General features: G+C 32.4%; 1 long non-coding RNA gene across 4 annotated transcripts; it reads right to left on the bottom strand.

The window, feature by feature from the left end:
- Positions 1-3,067: 3,067 nt before the first annotated feature.
- On the bottom strand, positions 3,068-5,983 carry LOC25491607 (uncharacterized). 4 transcript variants are annotated; one of them, XR_003011694.2, is made up of 5 exons: positions 5,655-5,978; positions 4,760-4,869; positions 4,477-4,601; positions 3,410-3,961; positions 3,068-3,317 (listed from the first exon to the last, which is right to left on the bottom strand). It is a non-coding gene; the product is annotated as an uncharacterized lncRNA (long non-coding RNA). The 4 variants fall into 4 exon arrangements; XR_003011696.2 differs by having other exon boundaries at positions 3,068-3,961; positions 4,477-4,610; positions 5,655-5,983; XR_003011695.2 differs by having other exon boundaries at positions 3,068-3,961; positions 5,650-5,970.
- Positions 5,984-11,523: the final 5,540 nt, after the last annotated feature.

The raw sequence follows: 11,523 nt of genomic DNA, 5'->3' as shown, positions 1-11,523 counted from the left end.
AAACAAAAGAAAAGGGAACAAAAAATTTAGTTAGAACAATAAGAAAATTAAATAGATACAAAATAACAAAAAAAAATAAAGAAAAACCCTTGGTACAATTCAATTATTGAAGCATGCATTCAAAAGAAAGAGGAGACTTTTCTATCTATATAGGCAGATGGCACACACCTCTCCCCATCCCCTTCCATCATCTTGTGTACTGCTTCATATGGAAACAAAACAAAACAAAAACACATTACTAGAGAGATAAAAATTGCAGATCAGAACGATATGAGAGACATTCAACCTACAAATCAATATCCCCGTATGAGATAGCAATAGTATATTTAAGCTATGAGCATTGACATTGGACACGATACTTACTTGTCGACATTCGGAAAATTTTTAGAAAATGAATTAGATGAATGTAACAACCTGTGTTCGTGTCAGTGTCGAACACTGGACCGAACACAGTTTCCATCAAAAGTATTAGTGCTACAGATTATTCAAGATCCAAGAGCATAACATATATATACTTTGTCTTAAGAGGAATCCAAAATTTGAATGTATCATCTAGATAGCATAATGATATTAACCCTCTTTGAAACCACCCTTGTGAGAATAATACAAACCTCTTGCACCATGTTATTGTGTTAAGTGTTAACCACTTGAAACCAGGTAAGAAACCTATGTTGGTCCACCGAACTAATAATGACAAAATAGTAACTTTTTTTTTAACTGACAAAATGGTAATAAAATAAAAACTTCCACACGTATAGAAGGAGGTCATCAATTTTATTCTGAACTTTGCAGATCTATGTCTTGTATTAAATTTGAAAGTTGTATATTACATTCTCAATTTTCTTGAAAAAAATGACTATGAAAATCACAAAACTGAAACTACTCAATGTGACATGGGGAATTTTGGAAGGCAATTAACTGATGTATATCTCATAAACTTACCTTACATTGTGTACTCTTTCCTCTCTGTCAACAAAGCATGTCGAATACAAATTAAATCCATGTTAATATGAATTCAATCATGTTCAATGATGAATAAATGAAATTGAAAAGAAACTAAAACAACACAAATAATGTAAGGGTTAAGAAACTGAAGTTAAGACAATTGTTTGGCATTTACCTATGGTTTCACCTATGTAAGAAAAATAAGAGAATGTTGTCTAATGAAGGTATCTATTTAGAAGATGATTATTTGGCAGCCGGCAAGAAGAACCCATCAACGTGAATGTTTCATCCCAATTGTTTTACGTGTCACGGTATAGCACCGTACAGCCATCAGGCCATCATGTATCATATTTGTTTTACGTGTCACGGTATAAAATGCAATGTCGACAGAACGTCTCTTTCACAGTTACCATATTTATCATATAACCATATAATCTTCATAACCTAAAGAGTGGCGATCACCGCTATTTCGGAATAAATTTTTATTGTGTTATTCTTCAATGCAAAATCACCGATATTTAGGACGAGAATTTTACTGTGTTATTCTTCAATCTAAAATCACCGCTATTCAGGAACATATATTTTAACTGTTATTCTTTAATGTAAAATCACCGCTATTTAGGCTAAGATTTTTACTCTCTTTAATGTAAAATCATTTCTATTTAGGATAAGATATTTACTGTGTCATTCTTCAGAATAAAATCACCGCTATCCAGGAACATATTTTAACTGTGTTATATGTCTTATTCTTCAATGTAAAATCACCGTTGTTTAGGATAAGAGTTTTACTTTGATATTCTTCAATGTAAAATCACCGCTATTTAAGAACATATTTTAACTGTGTTACCGTATAGTTCAAATAATATACCTAAACTCTGAAACAAGCGTTTTACATTATGAGTCATATGACTAAACCATAGCAGAACTCTGTGAAACAAGCGTTATACGAACAAACATTGATTATCGTAATTTCCAATGCATCCATTATCTCAAGAATGTTATCATGTCATTGTATATAAAATCATGACTGATATCATGGCAGCAGCTATGCGTAAAGTGTAACAGCCCGATTTTTAGCTAGATTTATTTCAATTACTTTTATTATGTGTTTGTGTGTGATTATTTGTGCTTGTGTGTATTTAATTGTCATTGGGTGCATTTACATGGATTACCGTATTAGAATGGTATTTTGGTCATTTAGCGGGTAAGGGTAAAATGGTAATTTTGATGAGAATTATTTTAATAATTAGTGAGAACCCTTATTTTACTAAGTTACTAGTGTAGTGATTAGTTTTTACCGTTAGTGACCGTTGGTTATAATTTACCGTTGTTAGTAATTACCGTTGAGTGTATAGAAACTTTTTAGAATTGTGGTTTGAATAGAAACGGGTTAAGCCCACTAGGGGGAAATAACATTAGGGTTGTGAGAGCAAATTCATTCATTCCTTTTAATTTCACTAAGTTAGAGAGAGGTAGGGAGAGAAGTGAGAGGTGAAGGAAGAACAAGGTTAGAGGAAGGGGGAAACTTGAAGATTGAAGCAATTAGGAGTTAAAGTGAAGCTTAAGTTAAGATTAAACATCATCTAAGGTAAGGGGATTAGTTATTATCATAATCATGTACAATTTTTTGGGTTAGTTATTATCATAATCATGTACAATTTTTACATTTTCTCATGTTGTATGAAAATGGGTTGATGAACAATTGTTGCTAAATTCGTGCTCTTGCTGTGATGCTATTTTCTTGTCACTACACCATTTATCCTTTTTAACAACAATCGAAAAATGTTGCCAGAACTAAGGAAAACTTCCCCTAAAGGTATAGGGGACATTTTCCGGGCGTCTCCTATACGAGCGTCGCCTATAGTCTATGGGGACGTTTTTTCATGATCTTTGGGCACAGTTTTTGAAAACGTCGCCTAAACCTTAGGAATGGGGACGATTTTTTTGGGATTCTGAGGAGACGCTTTTAAATGTTGCCTAAAGGTAGAACAATAAGAACACGCGAAAAACGTAGCGATAGATTATAATTTAAAAAAAAAAATCGTAAGCCACGATCATGACTGAACCATGGCTAATTAATGTTATTTTTTATATTAAAAAAAAAAAAAAGCGAGCAGTTAAATGTGTTCAATTCATGGATTTTTTTTCCATTCACATAGTAAAACAAGATATTTTACCATTCACATATCAATACACATTTATTTTCAATGATACAAGAACATTTCTACACCAAATACACACAATACTTTATACATAAAATCACGACATAAATCGAACCAATGCCAAGACATATTGGAGTGTGTTCCACATAATGACCAACATCACTTCATTCCACTTAATCCACTTCATATCACCAGCTGCCTTATAAATTGCTAGTAAATAGAACAAAGTAGAACAAGTCAATGATACAATTAATATGCTTAAGGAAAACAAAATAAGATGTAGTTTAAAAGCACAAGTTTACCTCACTACCAAAATCAACATATCTAGGAGCATCAACCCTATTTGAGTTCAATTTCTTTCCACAAAATATAGGTGGCCTTGAGACATGTAAGGTTCATGGACTTGCTTCTAAAAACTCATGGATGTGTTAAAAAAAATTAAAAAGGGGATTTACTGCTAACAACATAGAAACCCAAAAAATTTCATTCATAACTATCATGCAAATTGGCATTCTTTATCTTTCATAATATAACAATAGCAACACAATATTAAATTCAAACCCAATTAGCAATTGCAACCACAATACCATTCCACTCCGAATTCAATGATGGGGTCAAACTAAACATACACACCTTATGCGTAGCCAACACAATATCAAGTCTAGTATTATCTAATTATAATAAATTCAATTATATTTAGTATTATCTAATTATAATAAATTCAATTATATATATAAGTTCCTTTTACATATTAAGCTCACCAACTAAATTTACCTTACCACCAAAATCAACATGATGCGAGCAGGAGTATTCACCATATGAAGCTCATTTTCTTTCAACAAAATAGATGTAACCTGAAACAAAAATCAACCAGAGAGAGTGTATTAAAGCGTTTGACGTCGGCATTGCTCATTATTTTACTAGAGAATGATGGTTCAAAAAGTTCAAAGTAATTTCATTCCTAGGAGCTCACTAGTGCCCCTTTGGTAACTTTACCTAACTTCCTTCTTCATTTGAGTAAGCTAGTACCTTATAATTAACATATTAAATTATGCAAGCAAACTAATCTCTGCTCAAATTCCTATTGGTGATAGTCTTTTGTTCTTTGAAGTGTCCGGCCCATGAGATAACATGCATTGAAATTTTTGTGGAGGCGGCTTCTAAGATACACTTAGTATTTTCAGTATTTGTGATACCAATTGGGACGTAATCACATTTCACATTTGTTAATCAAATTTAGTTTTAGGTCAACCACAAGTTATAGAAAGTCAATGTTGGAGTGCCTAACTTAGAATTAGTTAATGAAGATCAATGTTGCAATGCCTAACGTAATAACAAGTTCTGATGATACTAGAAAGCCTAAGAGTACCTTGAGAAATGTGTCAAGAATTTGAAGCCATTCACAACCATTGTTGCACCGTGAAGACTCTTTCTTTTATCAAATATTAGCTCCAATTCCAAGTGCCCCAAAAGTAGAAATAGCATAAAAAGTCCCTGCAAACACTATTATGAGAGAACCACACAAACTACCTCTTTAGATTGACCCACTCCCATGTTTCATTTGCTAGATTCATAATTCATATATCATATGATAAAGCATGAGGTTCATGCTAGATATTAAATAGGAATATCAAAAGAATTCTATATCTTACAAGGTTTTTTTTTTTGTAGCATAGAATAAATACATCGCGGTTGCATCTATGAAAGCTCCGATACTCCAAAAATGCCAAAGTATTATTGTCGGACACGTATCCGATAGGTCCTGATACATAGCAGGGAAGTACACAACAATTAAAATAGCTTAAAGACTAGTATCATAAGGCCAATTTGATATGCCTAGCATCAAAATAATGGTCAATTTGATATGCCTAGTATCAAAGCCATGGATTAAAATAGCTAATTCCTAAACAAAACAACATATAAGGGATCCCATTACACGTTTTGCTTACCAAGTGATACAATACATCTCTTTTTCCCCAACTATTAATATAAGCATAAAAGGAACAAGCACTTTAAGGTCAACATCATAATTAAACTAGTATCATTATTATTATAGAATACACACCATAACACAAACATTGCAACGTGATCATTATAACTATAAAAAAAAGTATTGGAGGATAAAATTATTGTGAAAAAATTAACCTAAATGACCATATTCACTCTCAGACCATATTATAAATCCTACAAACTCAAGGAATAAACTCCCACTCACACATTCCTTCTATCAAAACTTGTTTTCAACACTTTCACTTCCACTTCACACCTTCCAAACTTTATCAACAGTCCTAGATAAGTAATAGTACTACGTAGAGCCACAAAAACAAAACCCAAATAAATAAACAAAATTCTGAATCTAAATGAAATTGTAAGATGAACAAAAGTAGAACTGTGAAATCTCGGCAAACACACGAAAAAAACAAATTGTGAACTAACAGAGATGCGATTAAAATGAATTTGAAGAAATCCTAAAATAAAAAAATAAAAAAGAATAGAAGATAAAATGCCAAAATTGAAAGCAAAAGAGTGTGAAAATTAGGACCTTACATAGAGGAGTGAGATTAGGGTTCATCGCGGTCTCACGATTGCTACGATTGGAATTTGAACTGCAAAATTAGGGTTCATGGTGGTATCGCAATTTGAAATCGGGATTTCAGATCAGGATCGTCACTAAAGAAGAGATAAAAAGAGAAACTGAAAGATCCGAAGGTAAAACTAAAAAATAATGATAGATCTGATGGAACTTTGTGGATCTGGTGGAATTTGTCATCGATTGCGGCAGAACTGGAATGAGAAGAGAAATAAGAAGTAACTTGGCGTTTGAGAAGAGAGATGACGATGCAAAAGAAACCTTTAGAGAAGGGTAATTTTGCGTTTTCAAAATGATATAAGGGTAATGGTGTAATTTTTGTATTTTCACCTAAGTTCCTTGTTTTCAGACACTCTCTCTCATCTTTCGCATTGCTACTATTTTAGACAAGTTTTAATGCAACTTTGAAAATCGTCCCCAAATGTTTTTAAGGGGACACTTATTGAATGTCACCGAAAATAAATCTTATGAAAGTTTCAAAATCGTCCCCAAAGAGCTTTTAGGGGACATTTATAAGCTGTTACAAAAATATTTCTCGTAACGTACATAAAACGTCCCCTAATCTAGCTTTTAGGCAACAATTTACACATGTTGCAAAAAAAACTGTTGCCAGAGACAATAAATGGTGTAGTGTGTGCATGAATTGATGATTATGGTATGTTTGTGGGTGAAATTACATGCTTCAAAGTATGTATAAATGTTAAGTTATGAAATTATACTCAATTAGTGAATTTTAATATGTTGTTGTTGAAATGAGATGTGATTCATGTTCCATTGATGTTGTTGCTATTAACTGATGTTGTTGTGGGTGAATTATGGCTTGGGTATACATAATTATCGATTGATGATGAAAAATGAGATGTTGTTGTTGTTTTGAGAAAATGGGTCAAATGGTGATTTTGTTTAAAATGATGTTTGATTCAAGTTTGTATATGGATTTGAGTATCTTTTCATGTCTAAAACCATTTGGGTAAACCTTTGGAATCAATTTGGGCATTGGGAAGTCAAAAATTGGGATTTTGGGGTGAAAATGGATTTTTCACGAAAACAGAATTTTCTGCAAACTGTCATCCTCTGGAGGCGAGTTGGTGGCGAGTAGCCACTGGAATTGCTCGCCATGGCGAGTAACCTTACTCGCGAGGCGAGCAGCCCAGTGACAGCTTTCCCTGTTTCGCGTTCTTGCATCTTTTTCACCTATTTCTGTTTTGAATTGGACTTTGGTGTAAACATGAAAGTTGTAGATAATTTTGTTAACTTTCTAATGGCTTTGATTTTACGTCCAAATGATTTTTAGAACTTGAGATATGATTAAATTACTACACATGGGTCATGTGGATTTTTGTGAAAACTTATCATAACTTTTTCTTTGAGTCGTGGAACTTTTCCAAACTTGATATTGAGCTTAATGAAGTATTTAGAGTGAATAATTGAGTATGCATTTATGTATTGGGAAGGTGAATGTGTTGATGGTTTAAGAAATATTTTGGGCGGAGTTGAATCGGTGAAATGGGTTTTGAGCTAAATGTTGTTTTGTCTTGGAATTTCTCATACGAACTTAAGCTATCCTTTGAACTAATTTCTAATAGTTTGCAAGTGGCTTAAGTCCTTGACTACATGATTGATTAAGATTGAATTGTATGATTTCAAATTTGAATAAGTTGCCTAGCTTTGAAAATTATCAATGTTGGCCGTTTGCCACATGATTTGGATTTTTGTCGAAGATGTTTTTGAGTCATTTGTCTTATGATTTATGGTGACTATTCTTATATGACTAAGCGGAGTTGAATGATTGTTTGAATGTGATGTTTATCTTAAGGTGATGATTTTGGTGAATCCATATACATTCCTTATTATGATATGGTGGGTGAATATATATATTATGTTGAATGACATTGTTGATTATTGATAATCATGTTGATGTATGATGAATCGTAGATGTTGAATATGATATTTATCATGAGATGTTGTTTTCTCTCTTACTTGGAATATGAGAATGCTGGAATGGTGAAACTATATGTGATAGTTGATGTTGAATGATTATATGTTGGATATGATATTTGTCATGAGATGTTGTATGTTCTCTTACTTGGAATATGAGAATTGTTTGAAATGGTGAAACTATATGTGATAGTTGATGTTGAATGACATTGTTGGTTATTGATAATCATGTTGCGGTGTGATGGTGAATACTATGATTTAATTGTGTATGGGCATGTTCTCTTGATAATGCAAATGATGTGAAGATGAACAATATAATTGGGTGTCGTCCTATATATTGTGGAGAAAATTGTGATTGTTGTCGCATTATCGAGTCCTCATACATGTTGAGATTTGGTACCACATGCATTTATGTGTCAATAAGTGCATATCATAACATGAGTCTTATGTGAAATATGTGATTGGTGATGAAATGAGATGAATGATTATTGATGATGTTGTGATTGATGATTGTGAATGAATATTTGTGAATTGATATTTGTTCCTGATACATGTGATTGGTGATTGTTCATGAAATATGATTAATGATTGTTCATGGCTTATGATTGGTGACTGTTCATGATGTATATGATTGGTGATTGTGTATGAATAACTGTGAATTGATATTTGTTCATGACACATGTGATTGGTGATTATTGATGTGAGATATTGGGGTTTGATGTAAGTATTGATGTGGGAATATTATTATTGATCAAATGCATGATGTTTATATTGAAATATTCTTGTTAACTGTTATTTGGATTATGATAATGTAATACTTACCCCCAGTGGATCTGTTATGGACCGCCTGCCTATCTGTATGGATGGGTAGACGTTGTGCAGGTTTAGTTGCTTGGTGAGTTCTTACGCTTGGTGGATATCCGGAGCTTTCTCCGATATCGGTGTTTAGATGTTTAGTCGGCTCTGATCTAGGCTTAGTTGTGTCGGTCTAGATTATCTTTTACTTTGGTTTCTGTTTGTTGGAGATTACCCGTTTGTTGGGATTTTTGAGATGTATCTATGTTGATGCAATTTATCTATTCATAACATGTATATTTGAATTTACTCTGGTTTATATTCCACTGCGACTGTTGAGGTTTATATACATGTTTATTGGTTTTTGAATTTTGAATGTGGCGTAGCCTCTATTTCTTGAATAAATGTATTATTCGCATGTTTAATTGCTTAAATAGAAGTAGGGCGTTACATAAAGTGCAGCTAATACCTAAATAGCGGCGACTTAACAACTGATGCAGATTTTTGTGCAAGATAAATTCATAAAGCACTAGATTTTTCATTTTCGTCTACCTTATAATTCATGTCATTGTATAAAAAAAACATTTGTGAAACCAGGTTAGCTATGCGTAAAGTGCAACTATTATCTTAAAAAGTGGCGACTCTAAAACCATTGCAGTTGTTGTGCTCAGAATATTTTCAAAAAACATTTGCCTTTTCATAAAGGTAAAGAACAATGGTGTTTTCTTCAACTTGGTGCTCAAGGCAATTTAATGTGACACAATCATTGGGAAGTTGGATGTACTTAAGAGAAAAATATGATTGTCCTAATAGCATGCAACTTACTTTTCTATATAGTTTGGATATGCTAAGACATACTCACGAGTTTCAGTTGTTACAAGGCTTGAGGTGGTTTTATCAGTACAAGAGAGGTGATGTTGCCCAACAAGAAACGTAAGACTAATGGAGGTGGTCGTCCATTGTCTGATATTAGCAACGGTGAGCATATTCTAATATGTTTATATTTTTTAACCGATCATAATGTTAGGCTGTTTGTAACTTAAAGTATGTGCATGAATATGCAGATGATAACTCAATTCATCGCAAGAACGTTGCTCCAAAATCTCATCTAACTAGGATTTCCCCGGTTGCTCCTGGAAAATTTGTTATAACAAGTCGTATAAGCCATATCCTATATTGGACGAGTATGCAACCCCATATGCTAACGAGAATCCGAATAGACGCATGTGCAATGATGAAATGAAGGAACCTTATGTTCATGAACCACTTTTGGGTATGGTTGGAAGCATTTTGTCGATTCTTGGTAATTTATTATTATATAAATGTATGTTGATTGTTTTGTCTAAAATGCGTTATTTGTGGCTGCAGTACACTTCAAATGTTGTTTACAAAAGATTTTCCGCAATGTACCAACATGAACTCAATTTTAATTGTATTTTATTAGTCACATTGTATTGGTACTAAAGCACCTTTTTTATTTATTTATTTGAATGATGTATTTGCCGTCAATATGACCCGTGCGGCAGCACGGGTGCAAGGTCTAGTTGAAAAGAAACTAAAACAACACAAATAATGTAAGGGTTAAGAAACTGAAGTTAAGACAATTGTTTGGCATTCACCTATGGTTTCACCTATGTAAGAAAAATAAGAGAATATGTTGTCTAATGAAGATATCTATTTAGAAGATGATTATTTGGCAGCCGGCAAGAAGAACCCATCAACGTGAATGTTTCATCCCAATTGTTTTACGTGTCACGGTATAGCACCGTACAGCCATCAGGCCATCATGTATCATATTTTTGAAACAAAGCGACCCTTTTAAGTCACCTTCTCTCAACCGTGTCTATCATTCTCTTTTTAATAGCCACGCATACAACTGTCATGTTGACCTATTTCTCAAATCGTTGTTTGGCAGCTTAGCTACACGCCATTCAACCAAGTATTTTCTCGACTCATCAAAATTATTTAGTGAAAATTTTCAGATATATATATTTTTTAATATATAAAAACATTTAATTCTAATTTAAGTTTGTTCAAGAAAAATACATCTTTTCAGTTTAGATTTTTTTATTATATTGTTCAAGGCGATCAAAAGCATACGGTTTTGTAAGTAAATGGATATAAGATTTTATGATCATCACTTCAAGCATAACAATAATAGTCTTATATGTATGATAACATGTCTCCCCGTGTAAACTTTGCATGAAACTCATTACTTCCATGTAGTCATGTTTTTATACATCATTTGTGAATCAAAGTGTCAGAAGAAGCACTTCTCTCAACTTGTATCGTTAAACCAACTTCATCACTTGGCCTTTAATCGAAAAATGATCAAAAAATTGGAAAGTAGAATAAATTAAAGTCAGCAATAATCACTTAACTTGATAGAAACAACTCACTGTAAACAAAACAATTTGAATTATGTTAGTGAATCAATCTCGAAAGGCCTTTTATCCAATTAAATTTCATTGAGTCCAGAAAACAAGGGAAACTATGAATGAAATTTAAGAATGATATTAAAACATCGTGAAATCATCTTGAGATAATCTCTTGCGATACTTATCAATTCCCTTCTTTTTTGTTTGGTTACAACTTATCAATTCCCTTCTTTAAAATATATATTTTATTTTCCATGTGAAACACCGTTAAATATTTGTTCCCCACTCGTTGCAGATTTTATGTGCTTAAATATGCGGAAGAATATTTTTATGAACCAATAGAAGAAAGTCAATATGATAAAATTCTGAAAAGTAATGATTGATTTGAAAATATCAATATCAATATAATTTTTTTTATTAAATAGTTTTATATTATTTTATATGTAAATTAGTTAGATTAAGAGATTAAAAATATAAGAATAAACTGATATTCTAAATCCATGACAAAAGAAAGGAGAAAAAACTGTTTGTTCTATATTTATGGCATAGGTGGCAGATTTGAAAAAATTTGTGAGAAAGATTTGAAAGAATAATTATAACGTGTGTATATATAATGGAGAGAGGAGGATTTAACAACAAATTAAGGGTTTCTTCCCTCAAAAAAGAAAAAAAAAAAAAAACAAATTAAGGGTTTCTTCCCTCAAAAAAGAAAAAA

The sequence above is a fragment of the Medicago truncatula genome, chromosome 4 (genome assembly GCF_003473485.1).
Source record: "Medicago truncatula cultivar Jemalong A17 chromosome 4, MtrunA17r5.0-ANR, whole genome shotgun sequence".
In the NCBI taxonomy this organism is placed as follows: domain Eukaryota; kingdom Viridiplantae; phylum Streptophyta; class Magnoliopsida; order Fabales; family Fabaceae; genus Medicago; species Medicago truncatula.
This window is presented reverse-complemented; position numbering and strand designations above follow the sequence as displayed.